The 21,099-nt window shown below is 49.8% G+C and overlaps 1 protein-coding gene across 3 annotated transcripts in view; it reads right to left on the bottom strand.

Moving 5' to 3' along the window:
* The window catches only part of LOC105473784 (G protein-coupled receptor 35), a 34,572-nt gene extending 18,101 nt beyond the window's left edge, over positions 1–16,471 (bottom strand). Inside the window, exons 1-3 of one of the 3 annotated variants that reach the window (XR_011610211.1) lie at positions 15,119–16,469; positions 14,000–14,225; positions 1,395–7,128 (exon numbers count right to left, since the gene is read on the bottom strand). The gene's annotated coding sequence lies outside the window, so the exon portion shown is untranslated. Of the gene's footprint in view, positions 1–1,394; positions 7,129–13,999; positions 14,226–15,118 lie in introns of those variants that run through there. The other 2 variants (XM_071073731.1, XM_011727807.3) reach the window with 2 other exon arrangements.
* Between the last annotated feature and the right edge of the window lie 4,628 nt (positions 16,472–21,099).

Below are 21,099 nucleotides of genomic sequence, written 5' to 3'. Positions count from 1 at the left end.
CTGATGGCTCCCACTGCCTGCTCCTGGGCACCCACTGCTGCCAGATGCCCTGCTGGGGTCCCCACTTGGCCACGGGATGGGCCTTGGGTGCTGCCCCAGCCAGGTTTCTGCTATTTCCAGCAGCATCCCCCTTTCTTGGCTCTGGACAGTAGGGCCACCCTCCCAGACTCCTTCCCCTTCCTCTGCACAAGGCTCTGTGACTGGGAGGCCGCCTGCTCCTTGGCCCTTCAACTGCCAGCTGCCTGTCTCCATCCCTAGGGCCCTCCCTTCTCAGCAGAGAGAGCCATCCGGCCCCTGCTTGGGGCCCTCCCAACTCACTCACCCTCCTGTCCAAGAGCCCCCCTCCTAAGAGCCCCGCTCCTAAGTGCCACTTCCTGACAGAGGCTCCTCGCTGCTTGCCGGAGGCTGCCTGCCAGCCGCTGGAAGGTCCTCCACTCTGGGGAGACCTCCGGTCGGGGAGTCTGGCGGGGAGGGAGTAGTAACTCTTGAGAGTGGAGTGTGTGTCGTGTGCTGTCATCCCTGCCCTACAATGAACCATAAACACCCAGTAGCTGGACAGGGAAGGGACAGTCCCTCCAGGAGGGATTTTCCCCACGTCCTCCCCGGGGCGGCAGGATCCCGGCCTGGCTGACTTGCAGCAGCCTGTCTAGGACGGGCCCAGGAAATGGCAAGTTTAATCACGCCCAGGAGCCACTGAGGCAGAGGGTCCTTAACCCCCCAAGAAGCACTGTGTGGAGAGTTCTCACGCCCGTCCCTTGGCCCTGTCGTGGGACCACCAGCCTTCAGAGACACTTCCTCCAGGGCCGGGCAAGACACCTGCCAATAGAGATGGGAGTAGACGTTCACAGAGATGTAAACAGCTCCTTAAAGATACGAAAAGATGCTCAAAATGATCACAAAAAGAGAAACATAAATTAAGCTCAAAACTATCATAAAAAGAGAAACACAAATTAAAAGTTCACTGCAACACCATTTCTCCTCCATTAGACAGGTCAAAATACAAGAGTCTGACCACAACAGAAAGACATCCTCGGATATCACCCATTGATCACTGATCTCTAAGGTAATACAAAACCCCATGCAGGTGGATTTGGCAACACCCTTAGCCAAACTACAGATGCATTTACCCTTTGACCCAATAATCCCACTTCTGGGAATGTATTCACAAGAGAGATGCAAGGACGATGAAGCATGTACTTCGGCAGCTATTCACTGTCGCAGTGTGGAGTGGGGACAGCCCGGGAACCACTCAGCCTCTCTCCAGAGGGCCCGGGTTGAATGAAGCATGTTCACATCACAGAACATTGGGCAGTTGTAAAGAGGAGGGAGAAATATTTCTACACACTATCATATGGTCATCTCCAGGATATATTTGTAAATGAAAAAAAGCATGCTTATGTACATATAGACAATTTATGTGTTTTTAGATACAGCCATCAGCTTGTATGTTTTACAAATGGAAATATAAGCCACAAAATTCGCTTTAAATTAAACTGTTACCTGTAGGAAACAGGTGGAAATGGGGTGATGGGATAGGGGTGGACTTTCGTGACCATATCTTGGTTTCTAGATTTGGATTTAGAATCATGTCAAATGTTTGTGTAATTACTTAATTAATTTGTAAAAGGAATTCTGAAAATTGAAAGCAAAATGAAACTGACTGACTTGCATTATGGGTTGACAATATGACCCTACCAAACTCTTCCAAGCGACTTTAAAATCCAGCCATTTGGATGTATATCCATATAGCCTGACAACAAAAAAGAATGGCAAAAGAAGTTTTCATTATTTTAAATAATCATTTTCCAAATAATTTGAAAACACTGTTTTGTCTGTACATTGACATAACCCAAGGACTTTAAAAGTATCTAAAAAGAATTTTAAACTATTTTCAGTGGTTATACTGTTGATGGTAGTGTTGGTAAAGTCATCTTGAGAATATTGTGTTACAGGATAAAACAAATGAATAACTAGGTTGGGTATTGTTTGAGATTTTTGGCGTGGGAGAAAGGAGATGCACATGTATTATCAATAAGATTAAGTAAAAACTATGTAAATCTTAATTTAAATAGAAAGTGTCAGTTTGTACTCATAATGTGTCTTTCAAAAAAAAAAAAGAAAAAAAAAGCCTTAGTTCTGTCCACTGACAAGGCCTAAAAATAAGGACAAATCCAGGAACCACAAGCACACCGAACACCCAGATTGCAGTCTCTAAGTACCACTTTTCTTGAAGGGGAAGAGGGGCTCTTGGAGAGAAGTGTGTGCTGTCGAATCTGGGTTAGGAAATGTCTAAGATAATCCTGGATATGCCAGAGAACAAAGTAGCTGTCAAAGGTTATTAGGGCAGTGCCAAAGGGGCTCAAGAGTTAAATGAAATAGGCTAGCACTGGACAAAGACAGGAAGATCTGAATATCAATAAGGATAAAAATTTTAACAAAAGGGGACATCAAAAAATGTTAAACTCATGAATTCATAATTATACTTTAAAAACTCATTAGTCATTCTTGAAAGATGCCAGGAAAACAGTTCATTATTTTCTAAACGAGGAAAGAAGGGAAAGAATCAAGCATTTACCCTGCCTTTCCTATGCAAACTGTACCTCAACATGACCAAAGAGTTAATGAAGGAACACTTCTTTTTACAGATACATTTCTGCTAATAAATAATGAAGGAAGACAGAAGTAGAATATCACCACTTTGCAAACCCTGATGGATGAATGAAACTAGCATTAGGGCTAATTATCTACTATTTTAGTTGTGCATTGTCAGTTACCTATTGCTACACAAAAAATTACCTCTAAAATGAGAAGATTAAAACCACAGAGTTTTATCTCCCAGTTCCCGTAGGTCAGGAATTCGGGCTCTGCCAAACTGGGTCCTCTACTCAGGGTCTTTCATGAGTCTGCAATCCAGGTGTCAGCTGGGGCTGCAGTCTCATCAGAAGGCTCAGTGAAGAGGAGATTCACTTCCAGCTTCCCCAGGTGGCTGCTGGTAGAGTTTCATTCCCAGCGGGCAGCTGGCCTGGGGACCCCAAGTCTCCCCTGGTTCCTGCCCTCAGTTCCTTACTGGCCATGCCACTTCACAGGGCAGCACACAGCATGGCATCTGGCTTCCCCCAGAGCCAGCGAGAGACAGTATGCATCCAAGACAGATGCCATGGTCTATTTCAACCTAATCACGGAAAAGACATTGCATCACTTTTTTTTTTTTTTTTTTTTTTTTACTGTATTGTTTGTTATAAGTGAGTAAGTCCAACCACCCTTACAGGAGGGAATTGCATGACATCGGGAGGCAGGAATCACCCACTGGGGGTCTCTTGGCAGCTTCCTGCCACATTCATGATCATCAGTGGCTGTCGGCCTCACAAAAAGAGACCACCAGACATCATGAGCCCCCTGGTAGAAATGCATGCCCCGCTGATGAAGTGGGCTTGCCAAAAAACCAAAACTCTCACCTGAATCTGGTGAAGTATCTGGAGCTGACTAGCAGCCGACAGGAGATTGGCAGGCATGTGAACTCCAGCCATGCAGGCTGCAAAGTCCCGTCTGCAGGAAGCTGCACAGGGCAAGAGACCCAGGAGGGGAATGGAGAGATGGAGGAGGAAGCTGCCAACTAAGAGTCCAACAGGTATGTCGGCCAGGCGACTACGTGGACCTCGTGTGCATCCTGCGGAGCCACTGCTGTCGAGATTGGGACTACGAGCCCAACAGAAGGTCACCCTCAGGCCTGTATTCACGATTGCAATAATGCAGGCAAGAGGCAAACAGAAGGAAAATGGTGCCGGCCCCTCCGTTTTTTGCCCCCTGGATGACATCAGGCAGATGGGGAGATGATCTCACTGCCAAGGAGGCGAAACAGAAGCTCAAACCAAAGGATCTGGCCTGGGGAACCATGGAGGAGGCTGAGAGCGGAAAGTGCTGTCTGCAGCAGGAGGGCTGCTTCTCCCGTGGGGCCGGCTGGCAACGTCTGCGGTTGGGCCTGAATGATCACACGGGGGATTCTGGCCTGGAGCCAGACTCCTCAGATCTAATTCAACCAAATAAGCTATTTTTAAAAATGTATAAGGTGGGAATTGAGCCTCATCTCCCTTCCCTGCTGCAAACCTCCACTGTGGTAGCCTCCGTCGAATGGAGTCTACCTTACTGTTCTCTAAAAATCTGTAGAAGAAGTAGGGAAAATGTAAAAGTTAACTCCTGTTTGTTGCAATTAAGGAAGGGTTCATTTTTTGGCTAGATGTGATAATGGTTATTGTGGTCATGTGTTTTTCAAAAGTCCTTATCTTTTATTCACGTGACATTTTTTGTAGACAGAAGGATATGATGTCAGGCACTTATCTGAAACCATTTTGAGCCCATAGATGGAGTGTGGTGAAGCAACATCAGTTGTGACTTGGCTCTTGCCACAGGTGGGATGATGGGCACAAGGGGTTATTATACTTCTGCTTACTTCAGTCTGTTTGAACATTTCCTAAATAAAAGGTCAAAACCAAAGATGACCAAACACCCCGCTGCTAGTCCGCAGAAAGTGTGGGAGTGTGCTGTGGCCTCCTCTCCTTTAACTCCACGGCAGCGAGGTGAAGACCGGGCTTCCTCACTGGCCCTGACATGAATGATCCCTAAGCACCACGGGCAGAGGAAACAGACAGAGAAGGGACTCATGGGCCTACGTGAGCCTTAGAGAGGACTCGGCAAGGGGCTCTTGGGCACCATCTGAGCAGGAAGGCAGCGTGCTGGGGCCTCGTGAGCCCTGGGGAGACCGCACTTGGGCTCGCAGGGCCTGGTGTGGTGCTGCAACACAGCTTCTCCTTTGCCTGTCCACGTGTATGTACACACACACACACCAGCACATGCATATACATACACACACACATGTAAACATACACACATGCACATACACAATACACATGCACACACACAGAAACAGGCACATCACACAAGCACTGCATACACACATGCACACATGCATATAAACACACATGGATACACATACAAATACACACATAAACATACACACAAGCACACATACATATATGCACACATGTATACATATATACATAGACATCTATACACATACACAGATACTACATACACATACATACACACACGCACACACACACATGTATATATGCACACATATATATACACACATACATATACGTCTACACACATACACATAGAGATACTACATACACATACATACATAGACATACACATACACACATATGCATATATATGCACACATATATACACATACAACATACACACATGCACATGTGCACATACACACACACATACACACATTCTGATAAGCTACATCGCTGGAGGGGCCTCTGAATGGAGGGATAGGACTGTCAGCCCACATAAGCCCAAGCCAGGGGCATGGCGGTGCCATGTCAACCGCGCCTACCTGGTCCCTCCCTACAGGAACTCACACAGAGATGGACACTGGCCAGGAAGTGCCCACGCTGGGTTATGAGCCCCCTTCCACATGGGCAAGGGGAGAACTGGGAGAGCAGAGGCCTCCTCAGGACCAGGGGCAGGCTTGTTCCATCGGCTCATGTGCACGCCAGTCTTTGTACCCTCAGCCCCAAACCCATGCTGCACAGGCGGGGAAACCAAGGCCTGGGGGCCAGGGGTTGGCTCAAGTCCCTGGGAAGTCTGAAGGGAGGAGAACTGGAATGGTGATGGTGAGGGTGAGAGTTAAGGTGAGATCTGGCATTGGCTGAAGAGTTGTTTGGATCAGAGGGTGCATTTGGATTAGGGTTAGGATTTGAGTTAGGGTTAGGATTAGGGATAGAGGTAGAATTAGGGTGAGGACTAGAGTCAGGGTTAGGGTTAGAGCCAGGCTGTGGTCAACACAAGGCTTAGGGTTAGGCTTAGAGTTCAGGTTAGGGTTTGAGACAGGTGATGGTCAACATGAGGCTTACAGTTAGGGTTAGGGTTGGAGTTGGAGTTAGGGTTAGTGTTAGGGTTTTGGTTAGGGTTAGAGTTACGGTTAGGCTTAGGGTTAGGGTTGGAGTTAGGTTTAGGGTTTGGGTCCATAAATTCATGGTTAGGATTAGGATTAGGGCCCACATGAGGCATTGTTAATTAGGTTTAGGGTTCGGGATAGTGTTAGGGTTGGAGTTGGAGTTAGTGTTACGGTTAGGGTTAGGGTTTGGGTTAGGGTTAAGGTTGGTTTGAGTCAGGGTTAGGGTTTTGGTTAGGGTTTGTATTCGGGTTCAGGTTAGAGTTGGGTTGAGTTAGGGTTAGGGTTAGAGTTTCGGTTAGGGTTTGGGTTTGTGTTAAGGTTCGGGTCCACATGAGGTTTAGGTTATGGTTAGCATTAGGGTTGGGGTCCACATTATTTACAGATTATTATGGCTCGTTATGGTTTACTTGGTGGTCCGTCCTTTAACCACCTCATGAGATTCTTCACTCCTTGTCCAGGGCCTCTTTTACACACCTGCACTCAAATGCACACCCTCCGACACTCCCCTCTTCACCCTCACAGTGCCAGGTAGGTGTTCCCGTGTCCTGATGTCCTCTCCGCTCATCCCCCATCTTGAAGGCCTGGTCAGTGTCTCTTGTCCCCACTCCTCCTCCTTCTGGGTGGCCTGCTGTGCCTTCTGTCCCCGCACTTCACCTTCTCCTGTTCGGCGTATCCTCTAGAGTTCTTGTTTACTGAGCATCCCAGCTGGGCCCTGAGCTATCAGGCTCTGCCCCATCCTCATCTGGGGTTACTGAAGGTCTGCACAGCTCATGTTACAGTTGAGGTTGGAGTTCCAGGAATTGCCACGGATGAGGCTGATTGCTCAGCTTCTGTGGTTGTGCAGAGCCTCTGCTGTCTGCAGCTGAGGCTGGGTTACGTCCGTGCCCCTGGGAGGTTGGGGACAGTGTCTCTGTGAGTGCAGCTCCCACAGCAGGACTCTGGAGAACCATCACCAGGAGGCCTTGCACGCTGGGATGTGGAGCCCACCCATGGCCATGGGTCTCACCCACACTCTGACCTCCCCAGATCCGCCCTTCCCCTTCTTCCTCTGGAGAAGGCTGGATTTGATCGGCTGCTTGCCTCCTCCTGAGGCCCCGCTGGCTGCCAAGCCCTGTTGAAGAACCGTGTGCTGGCTCAGACCAGTCTTGCAAATTCCTCTGAAAGAGAAGTTTCCACTCACAGAGTCCATTTCCTCACAACCCCTCAAGGTCCACCTGCTAAAATTTGGATCCCACCATGGTCAGCCCACCAGAACCTCTCACTGAGGAGGTGAGAGCCCTTTGGACTCCCATGTCCCTAGAGCCCAGAGTACAGCTGACAGGCAGCACCTCCATGCATCCACCAGCAGCTTTTGGCCAAGTCAATGAGTCCCTAGTCTTTTTTTCTTCTTTTTTTGAGACGAGTTTCGCTCTGTCACCCAGGTTGCAGTGCAGTGGCACAATCTCCGCTCACTTCAAGCTCCACCTTCCGGGTTCACACCAGTCTCCTGCCTCGGCCTCCCGAGTAGCTGGGACTACAGGTGCCTGCCACCAAACCCGGCTAATTTTTTGTACTTTTAGTAGAGACAGGGTTTCACAGTGTTATCCAGGATGGTCTTGATCTCCTGACCTCAAGATCCGCCCACCTCGGCCTCCCAGTCCCTAGTCCTTTTTAAACATTGTTTTAATAAGATGTTGAGTAGATCTAAAAGAACACTAATTCACCCACCATGAAGGTGAAGGAACAGAACTTAAGATGATCTTTGAGGCCCCCTTGCACCCTGCCCTGAATCATCCTTATGTCAATGCCCCAGAAGTAACCACAAAGCCACTTCCTCGTGTGGCCTCCATGACACACACTTCCTTGTTTTATTCCTTCTCTGGCCTCTCCTTTCATCTCTACTGTCCTGCATTTGGGTCCTTAAAATGTTGGGGCTCCTCAGGGTTTGGTCCTGGACTCTTCTTGTCCCATCACACATTCTGCAACCACAGACTACTGTGTTCCTATTCATTCAATAATCACCCTTCTGCCCTTTATCCCTAGAGCCAGCTCTAGCCCTGGCCACTGCCCTGAGCTCAGGACCTTGTAAGGCAATGCCTACCAGGTATCTCCTCTTGGATGCCTCAGAAGCACTTTAAACGCAACTAGTCCAAAACTGACCACATCATCCAGCCCTTTCATCACTCCCCAAACTAATCTTCCTTCAAAGTTCTCCATCTCAGAGAGCGGTTCCTCTTGTTACCCAGGCCAGATATGTCAGTGTCATTTTGGAATCTTTCTCCCCCTCATCCCTCCTACATCCAATCAATCATGAATAAGTTAAATATGCATATCATAAACCCTATTGCAACTAACGAAATGATAAAACAAGGAAGTATAATAGTCAATAGAAGAGAGAAGTGAAATACAAAATAGTTAACTAATCTAAAAGAAGGCAGAAAAAGAGGAGGGAAAATGGGTACAAAGAACAGAGGAGATGAATAGGAAACAAATAGCAGATGGTAGGTTCAAACCCAACCATATCAACCATTACATTAAATGTGACTGAGATAAACAATCCAGTTAAAAGACAAAGATTATTGGCCAGGCACGGTGTCTCATGACTGTAATCCCAGAACTTTGTGAGGCTGAGGTTGGTGGATCATTTGAGGTCAGGAGTTAGAGACCAGCCTAACCAACACACGGAAATCCTCGTCTCTACTGAAAATACAAAAACAAACAAACAAACAAACAAAAAAACAGCTGGGCGTGGTGGCACACACCTGTAATCCCAGCTACTCAGGAGGCTGAGGCATGAGAATCACTTGAACCTGGGAAGTGGAGGTTGCAGTGAGCAGAGATCATGCCACTGCACACTAGCCTGGGTGACACAGTGAGACTCCATCTCAAAAAAAAAAAAAAAAAAGACCGAGCACGGTGGCTCATGCCTGTAACCCCAGCACTTTGGGTGGCCAAGATGGGTAGATCATGAGGTCAGGAGATCGAGACCATCCTGGCTAATACAGTGAAACCCTGTCTCTACTAAAAATAAAAAATAAAAATAAAAAATTTAGCCGGGCATGGCGGCGGGCGCCTGTAGTCTCAGCTACTCAGAAGGCTGAGGCAGGAGAATGGTTTGAGTCCGGGAGGCGGAGGCTGCAGTGAACCAAGATCATGCCACTGCACTCCAGCCTGGGCAACAGAGCAAGACTCCATCTCATAAAGATAAAAAAAAAAAAAAAAAAAAAAAAAGACCAAGTTTTTCAAACTGGATTTTTAAAAGCAAGAAGTGGCTGGGCATGGTAACTCACACCTGTAATCCCGGTGCTTTGGGAGGATAAGGCAGGAGGATTGCTTGAGGCCAGGAGTATGAAACCAGCCTGGGCAACATAGTGAGACTTCATCTCTACAAAAAGTTAAAAACGGCCGGGCGGGGTGGCTCACGCCTGTAATCCCAGCACTTTGGGAGGCCGAGGCAGGCGGATCACGAGGTGAGGAGATCGAGACTATCCTGGCTAACACGGCGAAACTCCGTCTCTACTAAAAACACAAAAAATTAAATTAGCCGAGTGCGGTGGCAGGTGCCTGCAGTCCCAGCTACTCGGGAGGCTGAGGCAGGAGAATGGCGTGAACCCAGGAGGCAGAGCTTGCAGTGAGCCGAGATCACGCCACTGCACTCCAGCCTGGGTGACAGAGCAAGACTCCGTCTCAAAGAAAAAAAGTTAAAAACTAGGCTGGGTGCAATGGCTCAGCCTGTAATCTCAGCGCTTTGGGAGGCCGAGGTGTGTGGATCACTTGAGGTCAGGAGTTTGAGACCAGCCTGGCCAACATGGTGAAACCCTGCCTCTACTAAAAATACAAAAATTAACCAGTTGTTGTGGCACACGCCTATAATCCCAGCTACTGCCTGTAGTCCCAGCTACTTGGGAGGCTGAGGCAGGAGAATCACTTGAACCAGGGAGGCGGAGGTTGCAGTGAGCCGAGATCATGCCACTGCACTCCAGCCTGGGTGACAGAGCAAGACTCTGTCTCAAAAACAGAAAAAAAAATGTTAAAAACTTAGCCACGTGTGCTGCCACATGCCTGTAGTCCTAGCTACTTGGGAGGCTGAGATAGGAGGATCGCTTGAATCCAGGAGTTTGAGGCTGCAGTGAGCCCTGATGGTACCACTGTATTCCAGGCTGAGCGACAGAAGACTCTGCGTCTTAGGGGGGGAAAAAGAAAGCAAGAAGTGACAATACGCTGTCTGCCTGATATAATATATACTTTAAATATAAAGAAAAGTTAAAAGTAAAAGAATGAAAACAATGTAAAAGAATGGAAAAATTTATAAAACGCAAGCATTAATTATAAGAAAGCAGGAATAGAAATATTAACATCAAAGTAGACTTTAGTACAGGCAATATTCCAAAATACAAAAAGGGACATTTCATGGCTGGGCGCGGTGGCTCATGCCTGTAATTCCAGCACTTTGGGAGGGTGAGGTGGGCAGATCATGAGGTCAGGAGCTTGAGACCAGCCTGGCCAAGATGATGAAACCCTGTCTCTACTAAAAATACAAAAGTTAGCCGGGCGCAGTGGTGGGCACCTGTAATCCCAGCTACTCAGGAGGCTGAGGCAGGAGAATCACTTGAACCCAAGAGGCGGAGGTTGCAGTGAGCCGAGACTGTGACACTGCACTCTAGCCTGGGTGACAGAGCAAGACTCCACTTCAAAAAAAAAAAAAAAAAAAAAAAAAAAGGATATTTCATATGAAAAAAGGGTCAATTCATCAAAAATATCTAACAATTCTAAATGTATATATACTTAATTACAAAGAATCCAAAAAATGAAGTAAACTAAGAGAACTGAAAGGATAAATAGACAAATTCATGATTGTGATCGGTTATTATGACACCCTCATCTCAGTAACTCACAGAACAAGTAAACTAACAATTAGTAAGAATATGACAGCCTTGAGCAACACCAATCATCTTATCCAAACTGATGTTTATAGAACACTATGCCCAACGACAGCAGAATATATATTCTTTTCAAGTGCACATTGAACATTTTCCAAAATAGGCCATATGCTAGGCCATAAATTAAGCCTCCATAAAATTAAAAAGATTTAAGTTACACAGAATACGTTCTCTAACAACAGAGCTTAATTAGAAATCACTAGCAACAAGGTATAAGACACCTAAAGAATGCTCAAATATTTGAAAATTAAACAACACATTGATAAATAACTCAGGGATCAAATAAGTAATCAAGGAGACGTAAGAAAATATTTTGAACTAAATGATTATAAAAATGTAACTTACCAATATTTGTGAGATACAGTTAATGTCATGCTTAGAGGAAAATCTGTAGCTCTAAGTGCTCATGTTAGGAAAGAAGAGAGGTCTAAAATCATTGATCTAAGATTCCACTTTGAGAATCTAGAAAACACCACCACCAACAACAAATGAAACCCAAGTAAGTAGAAGAAATAAGAAAGAGTGAAAATTTCATGTGCTAGGGGAAAAGAAAACAAAGAAAATCAATAAAATGGAGATTGGTTACTTGAAAAGATAAAAAAAATTGATAAAGTTCTGGCTAGATTGATCAAAGAAAAAAAATCCACAAATTACTAATATCAGGAATAAAAGACGAGACATCCCTTCATATCCTACAGACATCAGAATAATAATATAAGAATATTATTAAGAACTTGATGAAATTAGATTTGACCATTTCGATGAAATGGAAACATTTACTGAAAGTTACAACTTGCCAAAATTTACACAAGAAAAGTAAAATTTAACTAGCTTATGTCTATTAAAGTTGTTGAATGCATAATTTAAAGCCTTTCTACAAAGAAAATACCTCCCCCAGATGGTGTTACTGATGAATTCCATCAAACACTTAAGAATAAAATAATACCAATCTTAACCACATCAGAAAAAAGGAGAAGCACTTGCCAGCTCATTTACTAAGTCAAGTTTTACCCCTGTACCAAAACTGGACAAAGATATTACAGGAAAAGAAAACTACAGGCCAATATCATGCAAAAATATAGACATAAAATCTCTAATAAAATATTAGCCAATCAAATCCAGCAATATATAAAACAAATAATACATCATGAAAAAAGCATGCAAGAAATGAAAGGTTTATATCAGCATTAGAACATCAATTAATAGAATAAATGATAAAATGTATATAGTTATCTCAATAGATGCAGAAAATATTTGACAAAATGCAACATCCATGAATGATAGAAACTCTCGGCAAACTAGAAATAGAAGGAAACTTCCTCAACGTGATAAAGATCACCTACAGATAAACTACAGGAAACTGCAAGCTGGGAAATGGTAAAAGACCAAACTTTCTCACCATACTCAGAAACAAAGGAAGTGACTGTCACGCTTCTATTAAAAACGGTATTGGAGGTCCTAGCCAGTGAAAATAAGGCAAGGGAAAAAATGCAGATAGAAAACGAAGAAGTAAAACTACCTATTGTCACATGTGACATAATCATGCATGTAGAACATTCAGCTTGGCACAGTGGCTTAGGCCTATAATCCCAACATTTGGGGAGGCTGAAGTGAGAAGATCACTTGAAGATAGGAGATCAAGACCAGCCTGAGCAACATAGCAAGACCCAATCTCAACAAAACACATAAAAATTAGCCGGGCATGATGGTGCACACCTGTAGTCCTAGCTATTTGGGAAGCTGAGGTGGGAAGATCACTTGAGACCAGGAGTTTGAGGCTACCGTAGGCTAAGATTGCATCACTGTACTCCAGCCTGGGCAACAGAGTGAGCCCCTGTCTCAATTAAAAAAAAAAAAAAAAAAGAAGAAGAAGAAAGAAGAAAGAAGAGGAGGAGGAGGAGGAGGAGGATAAAGAAGAAAAAGAAAATCCTAAGGCAGAAGAAAAAGAAGAGGGGGAAGGCAGAGGATTGGGAGAAAAAGAAACTCCTAAGGCATTTACCAGAAAAAAACAAAAGAAGGAAAAACACTATGAATAAATGCATTATCAAGGTTACAGGATACAAGATTAATATACCAAAAAAATGCATTTCTGTATACTAGCAAAAAACAATTGGAAAATAAAACTAAAAATACAATACCATTTACAAGCATTGGAAAACAAAGTACCTAGGCACAAGTGGAAAACGTGTATGCTTAAAGTTACAAAATATTGCTGGGAGAAATTAAAGAAGATCTAAATAAATGGAGAGGGTTCAGCATAGTGGCTGAAGCCTATAATCCCAGCACTCTGGGAGGCCAAGGTGGGTGAATTGTTGGAGTCCAGGAGTTCGAGACTAGCCCGGGCAACATAGCGAAACCATGTTTCTACTAAAAAACAAAAATGCAAAAAATTAGCCAGGTGTGGTGATGTGTGCTTGTAGTCCCAGCTACTCAGGAGGCTAAGGTGGGAGAATCACCTGAGCCCAGGAGGTTGAGGCTGCAGTGAGCTGAAATCCTGCCATTGGACTCCAGCCTGGACAAACAGAGTGAGATCCTGTCTCAAAAAAATATATAAATTAAAAAAAATTAAAAATAAATAAATGGATGGGTATACTATGTTCATGGATTGAAATATGTCAGTTCTCCTAATATTGATCTATGTGATCAATCCAATCAAGCATCAAGCATCATGCCCTATTGGTTTTGCTTCCTGGGTATTCTCTTGGTGTCCATCACCTCCCACCTAACCCAGGACACCACCTTAATGTCTGCAACAACCTTTTAGTTGGTCCTCTACTTCCAATTCATCCTCAAGACCAGCCAGAGAAAGATTTCAAATGTATGTATGTCAGGTCCTGCTTGAAACTGCGTAGTGGCTCCCCATTGCCCATGAGATAAGACTCAGGCTCCTTAAACAACACTCAAGGCCCCTGCTTACATCTCCAGCCTCAGCTATTGCCATATTCTCCAAGCCCACTCCCCACACTGCAGGCACAGAGAGCTTCTTTCCATTCCCTGAGGGTGCCCAGCCCCTTTCCTGCCCTTGGCTGACCCTCAGCTGGTCAAGGAATACCCCCCTGCCATTCTCACCTGTTTTTCTATGAACCCCCTGTCTGAGTCAATGGATTACCTTTGTGCAGACGGTCCTCCCTAATGGATCATGAATGCCATGGGGGCAGGGGTGAAGGACGTCACGGCCACATCCACAGCTATCAGCAGTGTGCCTGCCACTCCACACATGTGCTTAGGAGGCATCAGGATGGAGGGACAGTGGGCAGAAAGATGGTGGAAAGTGATGTGTCCACGCTTTTGATGTCCTCATAGGGCGTGGAGGAGAAGCGATGAGCCCATGTCAGCTGCAACACACAGACAGGCACGCAATGCCACAGTGCCCAATGTCACACCCATCCAGCCCCCAGCCCAAGCCTGGCTGCTCCTCCCCTGGCAGATTCATAAAGGGACTGGGTGTCCCAGGCAGCTAAGGTGGGCCAGCCTGAGCCTTGACCTGGGTGAGGGACACCGTCAGCATATGCTCCTGACGAAACCTACTAAACTTGGTGCATGTTCCCTGGGACCCCTGAGTGAGTGTTGTGGTCCCAGCACAGACCTGAGGCAGTGCTGTCTATGTGGACACTGCATGTTCCCTGGGAGCCCTAAGTGAGTCTTGTGGTCCCAGCCCAGAGCTGAGGCAGTGCTGTCTGTGTGGACACTGGCTCTGCCTGCTGGGGATTAGGGAGGAATGGCCAGGGTTTGGAGGTAGCACTAATCAGACGGCCTACAGGCTATGGTCAGAGCCCTGCAGCCATGGTCTGAGCTTCCCAGGATGCTACGGAGAGCCGAGAGCTGCTGAGAGTCCCAGGCCAGCCTGTCCTCCAAAGCCCTTGCTCCAAAGCCGAAAAGACCCTTCCCCGGGTGAAGCAGCACGTCCAGGGCTTCATGTTGGGATCCAAAGGCCCCAAATCATCCCCAGGAATAAAATGATTCTTCCATTCGTTTCAAAAGGCAGCAAAACTAGCTTAAGTATGGCAAAAATTAGGTGAAAACAAACAAAAAACAGCAAAACCAAATGAGGCCTCCCAAGGGACAGCGAGCAAGGCACGACCATGAAGAAAGCATAAGACCAGAGTTCAGGTCTGAACACCTTGGCCCCAGCCTGGCCGGCCGCATCCTGCGTCCTGCCCAGCCAGCCCTGTCCCAGCCAGCCCTCTCCCCGAGTACTGCTGTCAGGGCACAGGATCTCGACACTCACCCCAGAAGCTCTGCTGCCCCCCAGGCTGGTCCAAGCCTGGAGGACTGTGAGAGAGATGGCGGAATCAGGACTGGGTAGGACACAGCTCCCGCCAACGAGTCACCAACTGCTGTGCCGGGAGCTGGAAGTGACGACAGCAAGGAACCCAGGCAGGTGGTGTGGGGCAAAGTCCACGGGAAAGGCCAGGAAGGAGGTGCTCTCACAGGACACACCCAGTCCTGCCCATCCGGATCTGCCAGGGCCACCCTTTGTCCCTTCCCGCCATGGTGGGGAGACGGTCTTCAGCCCACATGCCCCGCTCTGCAGGTCCACAGTACAGCCAGGGACCCCACAGCCCCGGACCCCATAGAAAGGCCAGGTCCTGCCTTCGAGCATTCCTGAGAGTTCTGGGTGCCCTGCCAGGGCTGGCACTGGGGAGACAGGTTGCTTTTCAGGGCAGTTCTTGTTTGCTGGGACGCAGGCCACTGGGAACTCAGCATCTGTGTAAGAGATGGGCCCTTCTGTGGATGACCCGTTTGTGTTCCCGAAATTCACATACTGAAGTCCTCATCCCCAAAGTGAGGAATGAGAAGGTGGGGACCTCTGGTAGGTGATGAGGTCATGAAGACAGAGGTGTCACGAACGGGATGAGGGCCCATATAAAATGGGCCCCAGGGAGTTGCCTTGACCTTCCACCACGTCAGGACACAGGCAGAAGGCGCTGTCTCTGGACCAGGAAGCGGGCCCTCACCAGGGACCAGGTCTGCCAGTGCCTCGATCTTGGACGTGCAGTCTCTAGAATGGAGAGCAATGCATTACCATTGTTTATGAGCTGCCCAGGCTATGGTGCTTTGTTACAGGAGCCCAAAGGAACTCAAAGAGGGGCCCCGCCAAGGAACTCAGGCAGGTGCAACGCCAGAAGAGCCAGGAAAACTTAACGGGCTGAGGAAACTCTTCAGCTTTCTCTATTTTTATGTAAACCAACAGCCTTGCAGCAAAACAAGTGGTCAATAGGAGACCGAGTAAGTGCTTGGCAGACAGCCGAGAGAGGCCGGAGAGGGCAGGAGTGCTGGGCAGGGGCTCCCAGCTCCAGAGCACCCCTAGAGGCCCCTAGGTGAAACAGGCAGGGGAGCCTCACCGGGATCCAGGAGCAGGCATGCTGGTGCCGATGACAAGCCTGCTGATGGTCCAGGCAGAGCTATCGGCTCTGAGGCTGACAGGGGACTGAGAGTTTCTAGGTGGCCTCCACCCCATAAGCAGAGCTGTGCAAGGAGCCCATCCAGGCTGGCAGCAGCCACTGCAGAGTCCACCCCAGCAGATGCTGAGAGAGAAATGTCACTGGGTGGCCTGTGGCCCCTGGCCCAGAAAGCAGGAAAAGCCCCACAGCGCCCCACCCCTGCTTGCCTCCCTTCCATCCTGACACCCCAGGAGTCTCCCCCAAGCTGCCAGGCCAAGGGTGTGTCTCCCTGCAGGTGTTCCCAGGGTTATGGTGCACATGACCACTGCTGAGAGGGTGCAGCCAGCAATGAGTAAATCCGCTGGCTGGCAGGTGTGAGCCGGGGCGGGAGCCCCAAGGGAAGGCCCATGGCTGGGCTGTGGGCAGCGTTCTTGGGGACGGCCTTGTCCAGGGATGCCATGGGGTAGCCTGCCTGGGGAGGCCAAGCCAGGCAGGGCACAAAGGCCAGGCGTTTCAGCCAGGTGGGGGCACCCTGGCTACCGACACTCCAGGCTTCTCCCTCACCAACCTCACCTCCTCCACCTTCCCTCCGAAATACCTTGCACCCAAATTCTATGTCTGTCTCTGCTTCTGGAGAATCCAACCCCCACTGGAGAAGAGAGTCACTAATTTGGGATTTGGAACTGGGTCACTCACAGCCCATGGGAAATGAGGACCCATCACTGGTCAGGGGAGATAGCTGGCACCTGGCACAAAGTGGTCGTCCTGTCCAGTCCAGTTGTGACTCTGGTTCCAGTGTCCAGTGGGAAAGTTGAGGAAGGGGGTGTGCTGGGGGGCCCAGCTGCTGTTTGATGAATGCACAGACACGAGGGGGCTCCAAGGAGGAAGCAAATAAGGCACAGGTGGCTGAAGCCTCACTGAGGTGCCCGGCTGGAGTTCAGAGAAGCTGGGTGGGGGCGCAGCACCCCAGCTCCTGACCAACACCTAGCCAAGGCCAAGGCCCCATCTGGAGAACCCAGGACCCCGGACAGGGAGGAGGCCGTGCGTGGCGCCGGAAGGTTTCACTCTCTAGCCTCTCAGGAAGCTTCTGAGCCTGCAGAGAGACGTGGCCCACCCCTCGCTCCTCCCCCGTCAGGCCCTGGCCCCCTTGGGTGCTAGGGCTCCGATCGAGTGACGTGTCAGCAACATCCAGTGACCAGGGAGTGGGCTGCAGGCCCAGCCAGCTTGGGGCACGGGAGGGGGCTGCAGGCCCGGCCAGTTCGGGGCACGGAAGGGGGCTGCAGGCCCGGCCAGCTGGGGACAGGAGGCAGGAGCACTGGCAGGACTGGGTGCTGAGGTGCCTGATGGGGAAGCTGAGACCTAATGACAGTGTCCAGAGACACAGGGTTTGACACCCCGGCAAGGCACCTGGAGGCAAACCCGGAGATTCCCAGCAGCACAGGCCACACTTCCGCTTTTGCTGGGCAGGGTGGAGACGTCACAACCGCTGTGGCTGGCGGAGGGTGGGCGTAGACGTGTGTGTGGTGGGAGCTGCCAAGCACTGGTTCCCTGGGAAAACTAAGGTCACGCCGCTCACTTGTGCCATGCTTCTTAACGGGGAGTGGCAGCTGTGCCGCAGGAGGCTGGTGGGAGTGGTAGTGGTGCCACAGGAAGCTGGTGGCAGGAACCACCATCACAGGGTTTGGCTCGCCAGGGGCGGAGGGCATCAGACCTCTACACAGCAGAGGCCAGGAGACAATATGAACACAGTGGAAGGGCGCCAAGGGGCCTGACTGCAGGGCTTATAGGATGGCAACAGAGCAAGGCAAGGGCCGCCAGCGAGGGCAGCGCTCAGGTGGAGCCAGCAGAGGGATCCAGGAGGACCGAGGGTGGTCACTCCACTGAAGAGCCCCAGTTGGGCCCACACTGCCCGAGTTGGTTTTTGGCCCAGGTATCTGTTGACTGAAGAGGTGGCCAGGCCTGCAAGATGAAGGACACTCCCCCATTGGCAAGTATGCATGACAAGGACTTCCCCAGGGACTATGTGCACCGGGGAGAGAATGTCCAGACATCTGGGAGCCACTGAGCACACAGGCCAAGCTGACACTGGTCCCCAAGAGTCACCAGGGCTCCATCACAGTGGGACACATGACAGGCAGTTAATAATGGAGTCCTGCCCTGGACCAGCTCACATGAGCCCACAGGGCCTACAGACCCACCTGGGGCCACGTCCTGGTCTCTGAGCCTGTGACAGATTGACACCTGGGGAGTGACCGACATCTTTGTTGCATCTTTGGGGTAGAGATGGCCGTGGGAAGGCCAAGAGGGACACTAGAAGGCCAAGACTGTCCCCTCCTGCCCGGGTCCCAGAGCAGCCATGGCATGTGGAGAGAGGGTGGTGGCCCTGCTGTCTCTCCATTTGGTTCAGTGTGGCCCTGTGGGGTGGGATTCCTGGAGGGCCACGTGGCAAGTGCACACACGGCTGAGGGCGGCCCAGTGCAACAGGCCCTGGAGGCCCAAGTACCCAGGGTTGGCTATCAACTGGACGAATATGACATGGAAGATCAGAAACTGCTCACATTCCTATGGAATTTGTATGGAATGGACAAAGGCATTTGCCATTTTTCCTGGGGCCTCTGCCATAATATATGACAGACAGACCAGCTGGCCGGACGCCCTGAAAGCACCGCACTGATCCACGACCTTGACGACAGGATGCTGATGGAGTCGGAGCAGGAGGCAACCAGGGACGAACAACGCCAGGCCGGGGCCTCCTGCACCGGAAATGTTCAGGCTGGCTGGGGGTTAGAGGCCTGCCAGGCATTCCCTCCAATCGCATCTGGCACCTCCCATCAGAAGGATGCACAGGGCCTCGGGGTCTCTGCAGGCTCCAGAGGGAGCCTTTTCCACACCCAGGAACATGGTTCCAGCTGGTAGACCAGATGGCCAAGGCAGCCAGGTCGAGTGGAGCCAGCCCGCAGCGGAGAGATGACGGGCACCAACCACGGCCCCAGAGACACGGAACGCTGCGCTTTCCAGGCCTCCTCTCAGGCGACGGCCCGGATGCGGGAGCAGGTCCTGGCTGAGGACTTTGGGAAGAGCTGCTCAGCTGGAGGGTGTGGCCGCCACCGTCAGGGCCTGTCTCAGCGACAGTGGCTCCCGAGGGCCTGGGGGGCAGGGATGCTCACCATAAGGGCCTGGCCGGCCCAGGTGGGGTTTGCTCCAGCACTCTTCCCGGGGTCCCCACCACAGTCTATCCTGACATGGACACAACCCCTGCAACTGTCTTCCCTTCATAGGCACTGTCCCTGAGAAATACCTTGACCCCACCTGTCCCACCTCAACCTGCACCCTCAGGCACCCTGCACAGGACCTGCCTGCCCACAAACCCAGGGATCTAGGGCAGCTCTGACCCAGCTCGAGCCTCTGGCTTGCACACTGTCCTGCAGGGTATTTCTTTGGTGACTAGCCCCTCACTGTTTGCCCCAAGTTCATGCACCCTAATAGGCAGCACCACTGGCTTCACCCGAAGTCAGCACATAAGCCAGTGGATAAGGGAGATCTGTGGCAGGCTCTGCACACAGGGAGACAGAGCCCAATCCTGCTGCTCAGGAATCCATGTCTGAAGATGCTGAGAACCCAGCTGCCACAGCCACTGCTGCTGTGGGCCACTGAACCAGCAAGCAGAGGGGCTAAGGGGCCAGGGCCAGGGCAGCTTCCTGTGGGTGAGTGGGGAGGGTGACTTGGCATGGCTAGGGTATGGAGAGGGGAACAGCGGCACAGGTCCCAGTGGGAACACAGACACCAGGACTCCAGAGATGGTCGTGATCGGGCAGCAAGGCCCAAATCAGGCTCACTGGGTGCTATGGTTTGGAGTTGTGTCCCTGCCCAAATGTCATGTCGAATTATATATAATCCCCAGTGTTGGAGGGACCTGGTGGGAGATGACTGGATCATGGCGGCAAACATCCCCCTTGCTGTTTCCGTCACAGTGAGTTCTCCTGAGATCTGGTTGTTTAAAAGTGCACAGCACCTCCCCTTCGCTCTCTTCCTCCTCCTGCCGACTGCCTGCTTCCCCTTCGCCATGATTCTAAGTTTCCTAAGGCCTCCCCAGCCATGCTTCCTGTACAGTCTTTGGAACTGAGGCAATTAAACCTCTTTTCTTTATAAATTACCAGTCTCAGAGAGTTGTTTATAGCAATGTGAAAAAGGACCAATACACAGGGTCTCCCCAGGCACGAAGGGACTCAGGAAGCGAATGGAATTTAAAAGGGATTAGTGGTGGGGCTGGTGGCTCATTGCTGCAATCTTAGTGCTTTGGGAGGCCAAGGCAGGAGGATCGCTGAGGCCAGCCTAGGCAGCCATATATCAAGACCCCTAAGTATTCAATAATTCAAAAGCTAACCAGGCTTGGCACCGCGCCTGCTTCCCTAGCCACCTGGGAGGCTGAAGGAGGATTTAAGAATTCAAAAGCTAACCAGGCTTAGCAGCGCACCTGCTTTCCTAGCCAGCTGGGAGGCTGAAGAGGGAGGATCGCTGAGCCCAGGAGGTTGAGGCTGCAGTGAGCTATGATCACACCACTGCACTCCAGCCTGAGCAACAGAGCAACACCCTGTCTCTAAAACAAAAGGGCTTAGTGACAGCCCTCCCCAGCCATGTCTGGAACTGACCTCTGCACCGTTCAGTGACACTATAGCTCTCATTGCAGCATTTGGTGTGAGGGATGAAGGAGAGAGGCCTGGAGAAATAAGTAATCCTAGGACACTGCACAGGTGAACTCCAGCTGAAGGCAGAGGAGCCGTCCAGATCCAAGGCTCTCTGTCCACACGAACCTAGGGTGCCTCCC

Source organism: Macaca nemestrina, chromosome 11 (assembly GCF_043159975.1).
Source record: "Macaca nemestrina isolate mMacNem1 chromosome 11, mMacNem.hap1, whole genome shotgun sequence".
Taxonomy (NCBI): domain Eukaryota; kingdom Metazoa; phylum Chordata; class Mammalia; order Primates; family Cercopithecidae; genus Macaca; species Macaca nemestrina.
Note: the sequence above shows the minus strand (reverse complement) of the source record. Positions and strands in the feature narration are given on the sequence as shown.